Below are 16,288 nucleotides of genomic sequence, written 5' to 3'. Positions count from 1 at the left end.
CCCGGCAATATTCTCGCTCGTGCCTGCACACACTGTAAGGCTCTTGCGAACAGGGTCTTGTTCGGAGAGATAGAGCGGACTTGCGTTGGAGTGTGAGTGAAACAATGCGCTTCCTGGCATACACTCCCAATTGATGATGATGATGGGCAGAGTCTTGCCAAAGTCCAATACCCTTTGAATACCGAGGAAAAAGACACTACGGACGTATGGACCGAAACAAAAACACAAAATATTATATTCTTTATTATCAGTTCTGCACTCCCAAATGCAATTCCTTCGCTATTACTTTTCCTTCATCTTCTTCACCCCCATCTTATCGCCTCTATCCAAGAACATCGTCAGGACGCTGACTTTGCCCGCTGAAAAGGCAGTCACGTCAGGCCAGCTAGATGCCCCTGAGTTGATTTGACGTCACTCAGGGAGTTTAGGTATTCCTGGTATCTCTGGTGTGGCTCTCGACGTGTTTGGACTCTCGGAAGACCGTAAGACAATGACGGCTTCAGTTCACCCATTGAAGCATAGATTCTTTACCTGAAGAAAATCACTTGAAGTTAAGCAGAACAAAAGCTTCAAAGAAGAATAGATGCGTTCGAGGATTATTTAAGGTGGTAGGAAAAGAAAACCCTTAAGGAGAATAAAAATGTACTTGAGGGTTAAGCAATACCACTTGAAGGAACAAATTTCAGCGAGTTATTCACAACATGGAAGAGTATTGCAAAGCTGAGAGGATAGTCTTACTAATTGGAATCTCCACGAACTGCTGTTTGAGGAACCTCTCACAAAACCAATTGTAAAGGCCTTCACATCTACAACCACAACATATTTAGGGTGGAGGACCTCTGTCAGGTCTGAGGGGGCAATTGGTGACTTCCGTAACCCAGTAACATTGAAGGCTAACCAACGATGAGCTCCTCACACTTTGGGCCCAGTGATCTCACACTTCAGGTAACAAGATATCAGGCTGCAAATGGGAGAACTTCACACACTACAACACGACTTTCGAACTGGGTGTTCCATAACTTTACGATAATGGCATAACTCCAGTTTTCAGGAGCAAATGGATATCCTTGATACTTCGGAGCAGAAAAATATCAGACTCTGGAAGAAGGCGTACTACAGCTCTTCCAGACCATCTCCATATAAAGAAGACGTCACAAGAACTTTGTACCGAAAGCAGGGCAACCTCATGATGGAGGTAGTAGCGCCCATCTCTTCGAGCAGAAAGTGTTGTACTTTACGTTGTCAGTCTCAGAATGTAGATGGCAGAGTAAAGTCGCGGTATTTACCCAGATAAAACAAACTCGTTAACTACAACTTCAGTAAATAATTTTAAAGATACCTCATGAATACCTTCTAATTCAAGAATCTTTGCACATAAACACGGATAAGCCGTAGAAATTAAGAAAACTGACAGCAAAGGATGCAATACTTAAACACCCAAAATCAGAGTCACAATGAGAAGAGGCTTATGTTGGAATCCCGCCTTCCTTCAACTTCTTTAATCCTTGCTCGCACTTTAGGGGATTTCATTCAAATCGGTGCAGGACGGCTTTCATCAGTTCAGGGGTAGCTAGGGCATTTGCTAATTAAGACAATCTTGACTAACTCGTTTGCGCCTGTGTTCTACCTTGAGAAATTTAAACTAGTTCAAGCCTGATAGTAAAGTCCAGCTTGGAGAAATCCTGGTACAATCAAGTATAGACTTCACAATTATCTTAATCTGGTATTGATCTCGACAGTAATTTTTTCAGTCAAAGATCATCATCGTTTCGGAAACTTTTTCTGGAGCAGTGGTTCCTAAATTATCTTATACAGTATGATGCCCCCGTTTTGTTTCTAGTAGACCCACGCCCAACCCCCAACACATTTTTTTATATTCATATTAAAATGTATATCTTTTTCTATTTGTAGTACCAATAGTGCTAATTTGATAGAAAACGGGTTGAGGTGACTAATAGAATTATACTTTGCACGTATATAATGACAGATACTTGTCCTTGGAATAATTTCTTTATTCTTATTAATCAATTATTTTTAGCGCACGAATTCACGCCCCCCCCCCCTTGTATCATTCTCAAGCCTCCCGGGGGAAGGGGGGTGCCCATAGTTTGGCCACCACCATTCTAGAGAATATCTCATATTATATATGATTCCTCTATACAATTCTTTCCGTACCAGGTGGCAACATTCTTTTAATTCTGGGTGACAACAGGTTATCTCTTTTGTGTCTGTTGTACCCCCTCACGTTACCACTCTTCAGTAACAAAGGGGCTCATCACATCGTCATCTCTCTTAATGTGAAAATTTCCTTAGGAAATATTTGTTTGAATAATGCATATATAGCAAAATAGACTGCTAGATGGATGCATAGATATACATAAGATACAGAGGTAAGAAAAATAAACCAAATAAATAAATGCATAGAAAAATCAATAAATCAATAAACAAATAAACAACTGAGCAAACAAACAAACAAACAAACAAACAAACAAACAAACAAACAAACAAACAACAAACAAACTAATAAACGAATAAACAAATTACCAAATAACCAAATAAATGAATAAATGAATAAATGAATAAATGAATAAATGAATAAATGAATAAATGAATAAATGAATAAATGAATAAATGAATAAATGAATAAATGAATAAATGAATAAATAAATAAATAAATGAATAAATGAATAAATGAACAAATGAACAAATGAACAAATGAACGAATGAATAAATGAATAAATGAATAAATGAAGAAATGAATAGATTAATAAATAAATTAATTAATTAATAAATAGATGAATAAATAGATAAATGAATAAATAAATAGATAAATAAATAGAAATATTAACAAAGAAATGGATAAATCAACATATATATATATTATATATATATATATATATATATATGATGTAAGCGGAATAGGAAACACAGGAGTCTTAGTCTTGAGTTTATTCCTGACTAGTCAGGAATAAAATCAAGATTAAGACTCCTGTGCTTCCTACTCCGCTTACGTTAACCTGTCAGAACGTCTCAACATATATATATATATATATATATATATATATATATATATATATATATATATATATATATATGTATATATATATATGTGTGTGTGTGTGTATGTGTGTGTGTGTGTGTGTGTGTGTGTGTGTGTGTGTGTGTGTGTGTGTGTGTGTGTGTGTGTGTGTGTGTGTGTGTGTGTGTGTGTGTGTTTGCGTGTGTGTACGTGTGCGTGTGTGTGACCTCAGCTCAGTCCGCTCGTGACCTCAGCTCAGTCCGCTCGTGACCTCAGCTTGAGTCTGCGCGTGACCTCAGCTTAGAGTCCGCTCGTGACCTCAGCTCAGTCCGCTCGTGACCTCAGCTGTCCGCTCGTGACCTCAGCTCAGTCCGCTCGTGACCTCAGCTCAGTCCGCTCGTGACCTCAGCTCGAGTCTGCTCGTGACCTCAGCTCAGTCCGCTCGTGACCTCAGTTTGAGTCCGCTCGTGACCTCAGCTAGAGACCTCGTTTTTCTGCACAGACATCAGCTAGCGAATACCTGTGAAATTTATATCTCCGAATAGTGTTAAGTGATTGTGTTGTGTTTTTGTAATTGTATACGTATAGCGCTATATAGTTACAGATATAAGATAAACTGTAGTGTTCTATTTAAATTCAAAACAGTTTTCTGTTACTGTACTCCAAAGGTAGGAGAAATAGTATAAGGTAAGCAGAGTAAGCTTCGCGTATTTAGTTTATTAGAGACCGCTTTGATTTTGTTGTTGTTGTTGATTTGTATTTTCTCTTTGCCGTTTTTATTGCTAAAGGAGGAGCGAAATGGCTTGTGAAGGTTGCGTGAACCTAGAGGTCCGTCTCAGGATGTGTGAGGAGGAAATTCGTCTTCTCAGGAGTGCGCTCCGTGAGAAGAGTGAACCCTCCCCACAACCCAAAGAGCGTTCCACTTCTTCCCCTACTGTCACTGCCGTGAGCGAGTGGCGCTCCGTGGGGTCCCGTTTGTCGAGCCTACGCTCGGTAGACGTGTGCCCTGTGGAGCAACCGCTGGCTCTAGCCAATCGTTTTGCTCTACTGGAGGATGAAGTGGCTGAAAACCAGGAGTTCTTGGTGGTGGGGGACTCCATGGTGAGAGGCTATGACGACATCCTGCAGCGGAAGACTAAGCGACGTTGCAAGCTTGTATGTCAACCGGGCCGTGGGATTGCCGATTGTACCCAGTCCATCAGGGAGCAAGGACGGAAGAACACGGTTACGATTGTTCATACGGGAAGTAACGATGTAGGTGGGGCGAGATCAGAGGAGCTTGTTCGGAATTACAAAGTCCTCCTTCGGGAGATGAAGGAACGTGGGAGCCGTCACGTAGTCTGTGGGATCCTCCCGAGGATCTACGCAGGCTCGTGTTGGAACAGTAGAGCCATAGGGATCAATGATAGGATATCGCAGTTGTGCACACAATTGGGATACCACTTTCTTGATCCTTGGTATCTCTTTTCTAGGCGCCATGACCTTTACGCTTCTGATGGGATCCACCTTACCCGCAGAGGCAAAGATGTTCTTACAAACCTCATTGTGGAAGTTTGTAATGAATTAGCTCCTTTTTTTAGGGTAGAAGCCCAAAGGGAAGGGGAAATAGAATGTACTTGGGAAAACAGTGTAGAGTATAGCATTAATGTAGAACAATGTGCCAGTATAGGACAAAATATAATTTTAGGATATAATGTCGCTAGAGGACAAAATGTTACATTAGGATGTAATGTCATAGGACAAAATGTCGCAATGGGATGTAATGACAGTGGAGGACAAAAGATCACTATGGGAAGTAATGATAGTGGACAAAATATTACGATAGGATGGAATGATAATGGAGGAGAAAATATCACGGTAGGATATAATGTCAGTGGAGGACAAAATATAATTTTAGGAAGGGATACCGGGCAGAATGTCAATGAAGGCCAAAATATTATGATAGGATGTAATGAGAGCGGAAGACAAAAGATCACGATGGGATGTAATTATAGTGGAGGAAAAAATATCACGGTAGGATATAATGTCACTGGAGGACAAAATATAATTTCAGGAAGGGATGCCGGACATAATGTCAATGAACACCGGGAGGCCGGCGTGAATCACGATGACGTAGGGGGACAAAATGTACAAAAGAGATCGGATGACCGTGATCGACCAGATGTCCGTGATGGGGGAAATGTTAATTTTGATGGGAGAAATGTCAATGAAGGACCAAATAATAATATAGAGCAAGGTATAAATAAAAAGCAAAATGATAATGTAAGACATGATATTGAAACTCAAAATGTGTCAAAAAGAAATAATCATGAGTTTCTTAAAACCATGTACTTTAATGCTCGTAGTATTAGAAACAAATTTCAAGAAATACAGGCGTATGTCAAAAGCGAAAATCTCGATATGATAGGAATAACTGAGACATGGTTAAATGGTACAGAGTTCGAAGCTTAATCTAATATTACGGGATTTGAACACTTTCATCAGGATAGAAACCACAAGAAAGGTGGGGGTGTTCTGTTGTACGTTAAAAACAATGTTCATGCTTGTGTTTTAGAGAAAGTGAAACAGGATGCATATGATAGTTTGTGGGTTGAGTTAACCCAAACAAATGGACAAAAAATTAATATAGGTGTAATATATAGTCCAAAGACATTATCATTAGCAGACGACAAACTGTTATTTCAAGAACTGTCTAGTTTCTGCGACCGGGATTTATTGATAATGGGTGATTTCAATTTTACTGACATTGATTGGATGACCCTTGAACATGGCCATATAGGTAGTCGCTTGATTGATTTTCTTGGTGACAATTACTTAATTCAGCATGTAAAAGAGCCCACAAGATATGGAAACTTACTCGATCTATTGATCACTAGCCGCGAAAGCATGGTAACTGATGTAGAAGTCGGTGAATCTGTTGCAAATAACGATCACAACTTAGATTCAAACTCCTAAACAATTTTAGAATAGATACTTGTGTTTCTAAAATACCCGATTTTAGTAAAGCTCAGTTCATAGGACTACGTCAGGAGCTTCAGCTTACAGATTGGGAGGCAAAGCGAAAGACCTGTAGATCAGATGTGGGAAATATTTCAAAATACGCTCACTAAGATGATTCAAACTTACATTCCTTTTAAGGACAGACGTCCCCCAAATATGGCTCGCCCAAAGTGGCTCGACAAAGAAACTGAAAAAAGTATTGCTATAAAGAGACAGGCTTATAAGAAATATAAGTACTCGGGTGCATCTAATGACTATGAAAGTTATGTACCAATACAGAGAGATTGAAAAAAGACAATAAGAAAAAGAAAACGACAATACGAAATGAACATCGCTGATAAATCCAAAGAGAATCCCAAAGAATTCTATAGTTACATTAGAGATAAAAAGGTTGTTAGGAATCACATTGGTCCACTATTATCTGCTGACGGTCAACTTGAATATTCAAATGAAGGAATGTGTAATATCTTAAACAATTATTTTAGCTCGGTATTCGTAAACGAAACACCTCAAAGTGAATTCCAAACTGAAACCTGTGAAAAGTCTAGGATAAACTTACTACAGTAAATATAAAAAAAAAAAAAAAAAAAAAAATGTATAGAGACACTCAAAGTTAATGAAACACCTGGGCCTGACGGTTGGCATCCAAGAATCTTAAAGGAAATAAAAATGAGATTGTTGTTCCATTAGAAATTATTTTCAAGAAATCCATCATACCCGGAGATGTCCCAAGAGAATGGAAGCTAGCTAACGTTACTCCCATATTCAAAAAAGGTTACAAAAAGAAGCCAAATAACTATAGGCCTATAAGTTTGACTTCAATCGTAGGAAAAATAATGGAAACTGTCATCAGAGATGCTATCGAACATCATTTAGAAAGTAACCGTTTGATAAATGATAGCCAGCATGGTTTCAGACGGAAACGTTCTTGCGTGACTAACTTACTCGAATTCTACAACACAGTTATTTCGAATTATGACAAAAGAAACAATATAGATTTAATACATCTAGACTTTGCAAAAGCTTTTGATACCGTCCCACACGAAAGACTACTTACTAAATTAGCTTTACACGGAATAAGTGGTAGCCTATTAAGTTGGACTAGTAATTGGTTGAATGGTCGAAAACAGAGAGTTGTTTTAATGGAAAAACTTCTAGATGGAAAAATGTTACAAGTGGAGTTCCTCAGAGTTCCGTTCTTGAGCCACTTCTATTCATAGTATATATAAATGATATAGACCATGGACTAAAATCTACTGTTTCCAAATTTGCTGATGATACAAAACTGTGCGGAGTGGCAAATGATCATTCAAACCAATTAGAAATTCAAGTAGATTTAAATCAATTACAGCAATGATCTGAAAAGTGGCTAATGAAATTTAACACAAGTAAATGCAAGGTAATGCACATAGGTAAAAATAACAGTAAGTACGATTACAAGTTATTTGGAAATTCGTTAACAAAAGTGGATAGTGAAAAAGATCTCGGCGTAATTATCAGTAACGACCTCAAATCATCCAAGCAGTGTATTTCAGCCTCTGAGAAGGAAAATAAGATTCTAGGACTGATTGCGCGATCTTTTGATTTCAAAAGTCCATCGCTCATTAACAAGCTGTATAAATCGTTAGTTCGTCCACATTTGGAATATGCTGTTTCCGTATGGTCACCGAATCTCATTAAAGACATTGACAGACTGGAAAAATTACAACGGCGAGCCACAGAACTGATTCCAAATATCAAAAATAAATCATACGAAAATCGACTAAAACATATGAATCTGTTTTCCCTAGAAAAGCGTAGACTCAGAGGTGACTTGATACAGGTCTTTAAGATTCTAAAGGGAATTGACAACATCAAAAGTGACAAAGTTTTCACATTGAATGAGAATCAGACAAGAAACAATGGTCTCAAACTGTCCGGAAATAGATTCAATTTGGAAGTGGGTAGAAACAACTTTGCCAACCGTGTAGTTAATGAATGGAATAAACTTCCTGCATAGGTAGTGCAATGTAGTTCAGTTCGAAGCTTTAAGAATCATTTAGATAAACACCTAAGCAAGATGCTGTAACGATTATAATTTATTCTATATTATTTGTTTTTGTTTTGTTATCATTTGTCTGTCTGATTTTTATTTATCATTAGTTATATGTAAATTTATTATTATTTACTATTTACCTGTTTGTTTATTTTTAACTACCTATGCATTTATTTGTGTATTTTATTTGTTATTTACATTATTATAGTTTTTATTTATTATTTTATTATTATTATTATTATTATTTCGCATCCGACCTAGATATGGACCAAAAGGTCTCCTGTCGGCATGCTCCGCCTTTGTAATTCTTTGTAATCCTTTGCGTGTGTGTGTGTGTGTGTGTGTGTGTGTGTGTGTGTGTGTGTGTGTGTGTGTGTGTGTGTGTGTGTGTGTGTGTGTGTGTGTGTGTGTTTACGTGTGTATGTGTGTGTGTACGTGTGTGTGTGTGTGTGTGTGTGTACGTGCGTGTGTGTGTGTGTGTGTGTGTGTGTGTGTGTGTGTGTGTGTGTGTGTGTGTGTGTGTGTGTGTGTGTGTGTGTGTGTGCGTGTGTGTATGTTTACCTAGTTGTATTTTTCGGGTGTTTACCTAGTTGTGTGTTTACCTAGTTGTATTTTGCTCGTAGGGACCCGCAGTTGTATCTTTCCGCATCCAGTTTTTTCTTAAAGTCGTGTATAGTTTTAGGACTCACTGTTTTCTCTTTCAATTTATTCCATGTATCTATCACTCTAAGTGGAAAGCTGTTATTTTTCAGATCTCTTCTGTAACTGTCCTTCTTAAGTTTCTTTTTGTGTCCCCTTGTATTTCTTCTGTCCCATTTAAGTAGATCATCCCTGTCAAGGATGTGTGTGTGTGTGCGTGTGCGTATGCGTGTGTGTTTGTGTGTGTGTGTGTAACAAAGTAACTGTAGTGATCCCTTCCAAAAGGAGCAGAACCAAGAACCCCATTCGAATTCAGTTTTTTTTTTTTTTTTGTAAGTTTACTTCATAGGCAGTTGAGTAAGCATTACATGGAGGAGAGTTCCAAATCCTCCCAGTAAAATGAGAGAGAGAGCGAACTCTATGGAAAACAGTTTAGGCCAAACTAACTTTCTCTGTTCTCCTGGAATTCATTTTCTTCATTAATTTTCTTCAAGACATCTGCAATCAGCACTCTCGTTATTGCCTCTCCTGTGTTCTTATTCGAACTCTCGCTAATATTGTGGTAATTTTCGTCTTCTTATTTTTTTCCAAGAAATAAATTATAGCCATTCCAAGCTCTATCAGTCTTCAGCACTTGAAGTTCATTTTCATATCTAGTCATCTCAAATACTCCATGGCCTTCTTCAATCTTTTCTTGTCTGATTGGGGTTTCTCTAATCTCTAATCTGGTTACAGCTTCCTCATTCTCGCAATGATTTCGAAAACGTATGACCAGATTTTTCTGGGAGAGTGCAAGAACTTGGGGCTGAATTCCCAAAGAGTCTTAAGATTGAGGACAGACGTGTCTTAAAAGTTCAAGACCGTCTCTTCAAATTTAGGACCGTGTCTCCAGATCTGATATAAGTTTTCAAGTTTGGTATGTGACCTAAAGCTTACGAAGTGTCTTCGAGTTTAAGTTCTGTCTCAAAGAGTGACAACAGTCTGTTTACTTCGTAATGTACAAAGCAGTGCAACACTACCGTTAAATGTTCAATGACTTCTACACCAATGTTCAATCTAGTTACTGCAAGAGGATTTGATTTATCTAGAGAAGGTAACTCCCTCCCTCTTCGTAGCAAAAGAGTAAAAAAAAAAACAAAAAAAAAACTTAGATGGAACCAGGTAATTTTATTCAACTGAATAAAAACTCTACAGAAATTGGAACGTTAAACGTATCTCGACATACCCAATGGTGTCTGTATCCATCTTTTATGGTTACTCTGGCCGCCGCCAGGCGATTCCATTCATCTGAGAGAAACCATTGAACGATTTAAAGCGAATCTTAGGTCTTAGGGTCGTTTCTGAATACGACCATGACACAGTGCAGCCGTTTTCTTGACGTGGCTATCTTACTCCATAATATTTCATCCACTAAAACAATCGTAATCTCTTCCAGATACCAACCACTTCTTGTCGTGGCTCACCACCTTCTTTCACTGCATTTTTTTTTTTTTTTTTTTTTTTGCTCTCCTTTATTTTGTTCTTCCTTGTTTTGGCTTTTCCTCTTTCGGCTTCTCTTGCATTGTCTAAGCTCACTTTGTCTTCTCTCTCTTTGTCTTCTTACGGTTTGTCTTCTTTCGCTTTGTCCTCTCTCGCTTTATCTTCTCTCACTTTCTCTTCTCCCTCTTTGTCTTCTCTTGTTTTATCTTCTCTCGCTTTGTCTTTTCTCGTTTTGTCTTCTCTCTGTCTTCTTTCGCTTTGTCTTCTCTCTCGCTTTGCCTTCTCTCGCTCTGTCTTCTCTCGCTTTGTCTTCTCTCTCTTCGTCTTCCCTCGCTTTATTTTTTCTTCGTTTTTCTTCCCTTCCTTTGTCTTCTTTCGATTTGTCTTCTCTTACTTTGTTCTCTCGCTTTGTCTTTTCTCGATGTGTTTTCTCTCAATTTGTATTTTCTTTGTCTTCTCTCGTTTTGTCTTCTCTTGCTATGTTTTTTTTCCCTCTCGTTTTGTCTGCTCTTCCTTTGTTTTACTTTGAAAAGCTAACGTTAGCTTTTAAAAAGTTAACGTTAACTTTTGAAAAGCTAACGTTTGGTAGGTTCAGCTCTGTAGTGATATAGAAATAGAATGTGAGGAGCCTACGACAGGAGGCGCGTACCTGCGCCCGAAGCCGTCACATTTAGATCTCATTTCATTAATATAAGTCTAAGACTTACATTCTTTTATATCTGCTTTTGATCATTGACCTGGCAAAGAAATTATTCTAACTCAACTGATAACTCGGTTTATAAATATTAAACCCCATTGCATCTACAGACTCCGATAATTGTTGCACATACTTATTTCATTTCAGTGTATGCATTGCGACTAGTTTATCTCCGCAATATCTATTCTAATACATTTAGTCCTCAACCAATCATTGCCAGGTTAGATGGGTAAACTGTAGTTGTTATTAGTTGCTACTAGTGTTCTACACACATCCGTTCTCACCTTTCTCTTATTTTTTAACTTGAAAGAGGAAAAGGTCGAGTAATCTTTATTGGTTCATAGTGAGGTAATTTAAAGTTATTTTTGAGAATCACTAACCACTATTAATCCCATCATTCTTCGTCTGACCATATGGTAAAGAACTATCACATATATTCATATGTAAATATATATATATATATATATACATATATATATACATATATATATGTACATATTTATAATATATATATACATATACATATATACATATATACATATATATAAATATATATATATATACATATACATATATATATACAGTATATATATATATATATATATATATATATATATATATATATATATTTACATATACACACATATACGAGGTCCATTCAAAAAGTATCCGACTTTGGTCCATAAAGAAAAGATTTGTGTACATTTCAAAACTTTTATTCAATCACCTTCAAAGTACTCCCCTTGGGAGTACACACACTTCTCCCAGCGGTGCTGCCACTGCTGATAACATCTCTGGAATGCCTAAATTGGAATGTTGTAGAGCTCTGCCGTCGTTTTTCTCATAATTTCCTCTCTCGACTCAAAGCGCTTCCCTTTAAGGGTTGTTTTCAGTTTAGGGAAGAACCAGAAGTCACAAGGTGCCACGTCTGGAGAGTAGGGAGGGTGTCAAACAATTGGAGTATTGTTTTTGGCCAGGTAAGCTTGGATCAGGTGGGCAGAATGAGCAGGTGCATTGTCATGGTTGCGCGCAGCCCACATTTGCGGTCGTTTTCGTCGCACAGCATCGCGAAGGTGTCTCATAACTTCCAGATAATACACCTTATTAATTGTTTGTCCTGCTGGTGTATATTCATGATGCACAATACCACTGGAGTCAAAAAAACATGTCAACATTACCTTGACGTTGCTCCGAACCTGTCGTGCTATTTTTGGTCTTGGTGATGTCTGATGCTTCCATTGTGATGACTGAAATTTTGTTTCCGGGTCGTATCCATACAACCATGTCTCATCACCAGTGATGATGGTCTTCATGAAGTCAGAATCACTGTTAGCACAGTCAAGCAGGTCTTGTGCAATTTCCAGGCGGAGTTGTTTCTGCTGTTCCACCAGCAACTTTGGAACAAATTTTGCAGACACTCGTCGCATGGCCAAATCTTCGGTTAAAATTGTATGAACTGATCCTGTGCTTATTCCTACTTCTCCGACAATCTCGTTGATGGTTATACGACGGTCGTCCTCCATTATTCGACAAACATTCGCAATGAATTCTTCGTTTCTGCTGGTGGATGGCCTGCCAGACCGTGGCTTGCTCTCAGCTGAGGTTTGTCCTTGCTTGAAGCGGTTATACAACTCCTTTATCTGTGTTATTTCCATGGCTTCATCGCCAAAGGCTTGCTGAATCTTCTGGATATTTTGCACTTGCGTATCATCAAGCTTGTGGCAGAACTTAATGCGATAGCGCTGCTCGATGCGCACCGACATGTTGCGTAATGTCGACAATCCGACGAGTATGTACTGGATGACTGCACTCTAGCCTTAACAGGTGGGAACTGGCGCGCACTACAGCTTTTAAAATTTCCATGCATGCGCAGTAAGGGTGCCGTCAACTGCCACAAAAATGAATTCCTGAATGGTAAATTATTTTTTCTTTTATAGACCAAGGTCGGATACTTTTTGAATGGACCTCGTATATGTGTATATACATAACTACATGTATTTATACATATGTATATATATTTACACATAGAGAGAGAGGGAAAAATAGAGAAAAAGTGAGAGAGGGTTACAAGGAGAGAAGGAGAAGGAGAAGAAGAGAAAGAGAAAGAGAGAGAGAGAGAGAGAGAGAGAGAGAGAGAGAGAGAGAGAGAGAGAGAGAGAGAGAGAGAGAGAGAGAGAAGACAGAGAAGAGAGATGATAGAGGAAAGAGATGAGAGATATAAATAGAGAGATAAGCGAGAGAGATGAGAGAGAGATGAGAGAGAGCGCGAGAGAGAGGGAGGGAGAGAGGGAGGGAGAAAGGGAATGAGAAAATGAGGGAAAGAGGGAGTGAGAGAGGATGGGAGAGAGGGAGACATTGAGTGAAGGAGTATGAAAGAGAGTGAGAGAGAGAGTTACAGAGAGAGAGGGAGGTAGAGAGAGATGGATGGATAGATGGATGGAGGAACAGAGGGAGAGAGGGAGGAAGAGAGGGAGGAAGGGGGGAGGAAGAGAGGGAGGAAGGGGGGAGGGAACGAGGAATGGATGGAGGGAGAGGGAGAGGAAGAGATAAAGAGAGATAGAGAGAGAAAGAGAGAGAGAGAGAGAGAGAGAGAGAGAGAGAGAGAGAGAGAGAGAGAGAGAGAGTTTTAATGAAGTTCTTAAGAATTCATAATTCTAAGTTTTACTTACTTTGTTTAATTTTTCATATATTACTATTTTCTCACTTTATTTACTTGCTTTTGCTTTTTTTCTTCATTTATCTATTTTACAAGTTATATTTTTCTCGTATTAATATATCGTTATTTACATGATTCATTTACTTTAATTGAATAAATTTATTTTAATTTGTTTTTATTTATTTGTGGAGGATATGGGATGTTACCACATAGGGCTATTTTTCTTCCCACATCCTACCTCCATCCTCCATCCTCCATTTGAATATATGTTATATGGCTTCGCTTACAGAAATATGGACTTCTCTAAGGACATTTCATCAGTATGTCTAACGTTCATATAGATTTACAATACCTTAGTTCAATATTCATCTTTACTGTATATGACGGAAAGATTGATATTTTAAGATATGAAAAATAAGATACTGTAACCGAAGTCATTTTAACTCAAATAAAATCTACTGTCAGCGCCGGTGAAGCCCGTGGAAGCCCAGTGTGAAATCTTTTTTACTGAATAAAAAAGTGGAGGTAAGTGGATGGTGTTCTGGGGAACTTTGTGGTGCAAATGTTGAAGAACTATTACCATGAAATGTCTCTAAACACCTTCACTCATACTCAAACCTGCCCACATTTTACCAACACAAACTCTTCACTTTCTATGTCGTTTGTTTGCTAACCCCATTTAGTTACAGCTAACTCCCTCCGGGCTGAACCAATCAATTCTTATATCGGTAACCTCTTCGGTGGCTTTCAATCATAAAAGCTAAGCTTGTGTTGTTGCCGATCAACTCCACTTCCACTCACCACAAATCATCACAAAGCACTGCTCTTAGTTTCTTGTGGGTTGGTGGTTCCTCGGAGCCATCGAAGGTCAATTTTCAATCACTATACGTCATGTCCAATAAGTGTCCACCACTTCATTTTATTGCTGGCTATTTGGAGTATTAGACAAAAACCTTTAATCTTTGCGCAAGATTTTTTTTTCATCTTTTCTTATTCCTCATTGCCTCTGTCAAGGTTCACTTTAGGCAAGGAGGAACTACTTCAAAACCCTATCATTACAGGCACGGTAAGTCTCAGACCTTCTCCACCAACTCTATACCAACGTCTTTCGATATGGCTTCTCTTGTGGCAAATACTTGACGATTTCATTCGGCTGAAGGAATTCTCCCGATCTGGAAAGAGGCTCTATGCCTCCAGACAGTCAGAGCTTGGGTTGTGCCTCAGAACTAACTACAATCCCATTCTTTAAGTAAATTTCCGTATGTGTAACACAATACAAGGCGATAGGCCTAATCATCTAGATTCTAAAATGACATTGGATTTATTTTGTTTTCTTTTATAAATCTCAACGATAAATTATATATCTAGAGAAACCCACTCACCTGATATAGAATCGCCTAATTCCTTATGTGTAACACAGAATACAAGGAGGTAGGCCTAGTCATCTAGATTCTAAAATGACATTGGATTTACTACTACTACTACCACCACCACCACTACTACTACTACTACTACTACTACTACTACTACTACTACTACTACTACTACTACTACTACTACTACTACTACTACTACTACTACTATCATTATTATTATTATCATCATTACTATTGTTGTTGTTGCTGTTGTTGTTGTTGTTGTTATTGTTATTATTATATCATATATATGTATAAATGTATTATATGTATATATATATGTATATATATATATATACATATATATATATATGTATATATGTATATATACATATATATACATATATATATATATATATATATATATATATATATATATATATGCTGAAATATGTATGACAAAATGAGTGGAAAGGGTGGTAAGGTACACGCCAAAAAACCGTAGGAGTTTTATTACTAACGTTTTGTCCCTAGAGGACTTCCTCAGAGCATAATACTCTGAGGAAGTCCTTTAAGGTCGAAACGTTAGTAATAAAACTACGTTTTTATTTGGCGGTTACCTCACCACTCTCTCCACTCATATATATATATATATATATATATATATGTGTATATATATACATATATATATATATATACATACATATATATATATATATATATATATATATATATATATATACACATATATATGTACAACACTGGATGGGTACCAGTGACTAGAGATCCATTTTTATCAACCACAATGCACTTTAATTCTAAGCCATCTAGGCCATCGGCCGTACTAAATTTCAATTACTGCATACGCCTAGATGGCTTAGAATTTAAGTGCATTGTGGTTGATGAATATATATATATATATATATATATATATATATATATATATATATATTATATATACATATATATATTTATGTATATATATATATATATATTATATATATACATATATATATATGTATACATATATATGTATATATAAATATATATATATATATATATACATATATATATACAGTATATATATATATATATATATATATATATATGAATATATATATATATATATATATATATATATATATATATATATATATGCAATAAAAACACTAGGAGCGTGTGTTCACAAATGCGTAAATAACCACTAGGAAAAAGTAAACTAACGAAGCAGAGCGCTTTCGTGTAATTACATCTTCAGTGCAGATACAAAGAAGGAATTCTTTGTATCTGCACTGAAGATGTAATTACACGAAAGCGCTCTGCTTCGTTAGTTTACTTTTTCCTAGTGGTTATTTACGCATATATATATATATATATATATATATATATATATATTACTTCTTACTTC

This window comes from Oratosquilla oratoria, chromosome 4, assembly GCF_046742065.1.
Source record: "Oratosquilla oratoria isolate Oo_2021 chromosome 4, ASM4674206v1, whole genome shotgun sequence".
NCBI classification, from domain to species: Eukaryota; Metazoa; Arthropoda; class Malacostraca; order Stomatopoda; family Squillidae; genus Oratosquilla; species Oratosquilla oratoria.
This window is presented reverse-complemented; position numbering follows the sequence as displayed.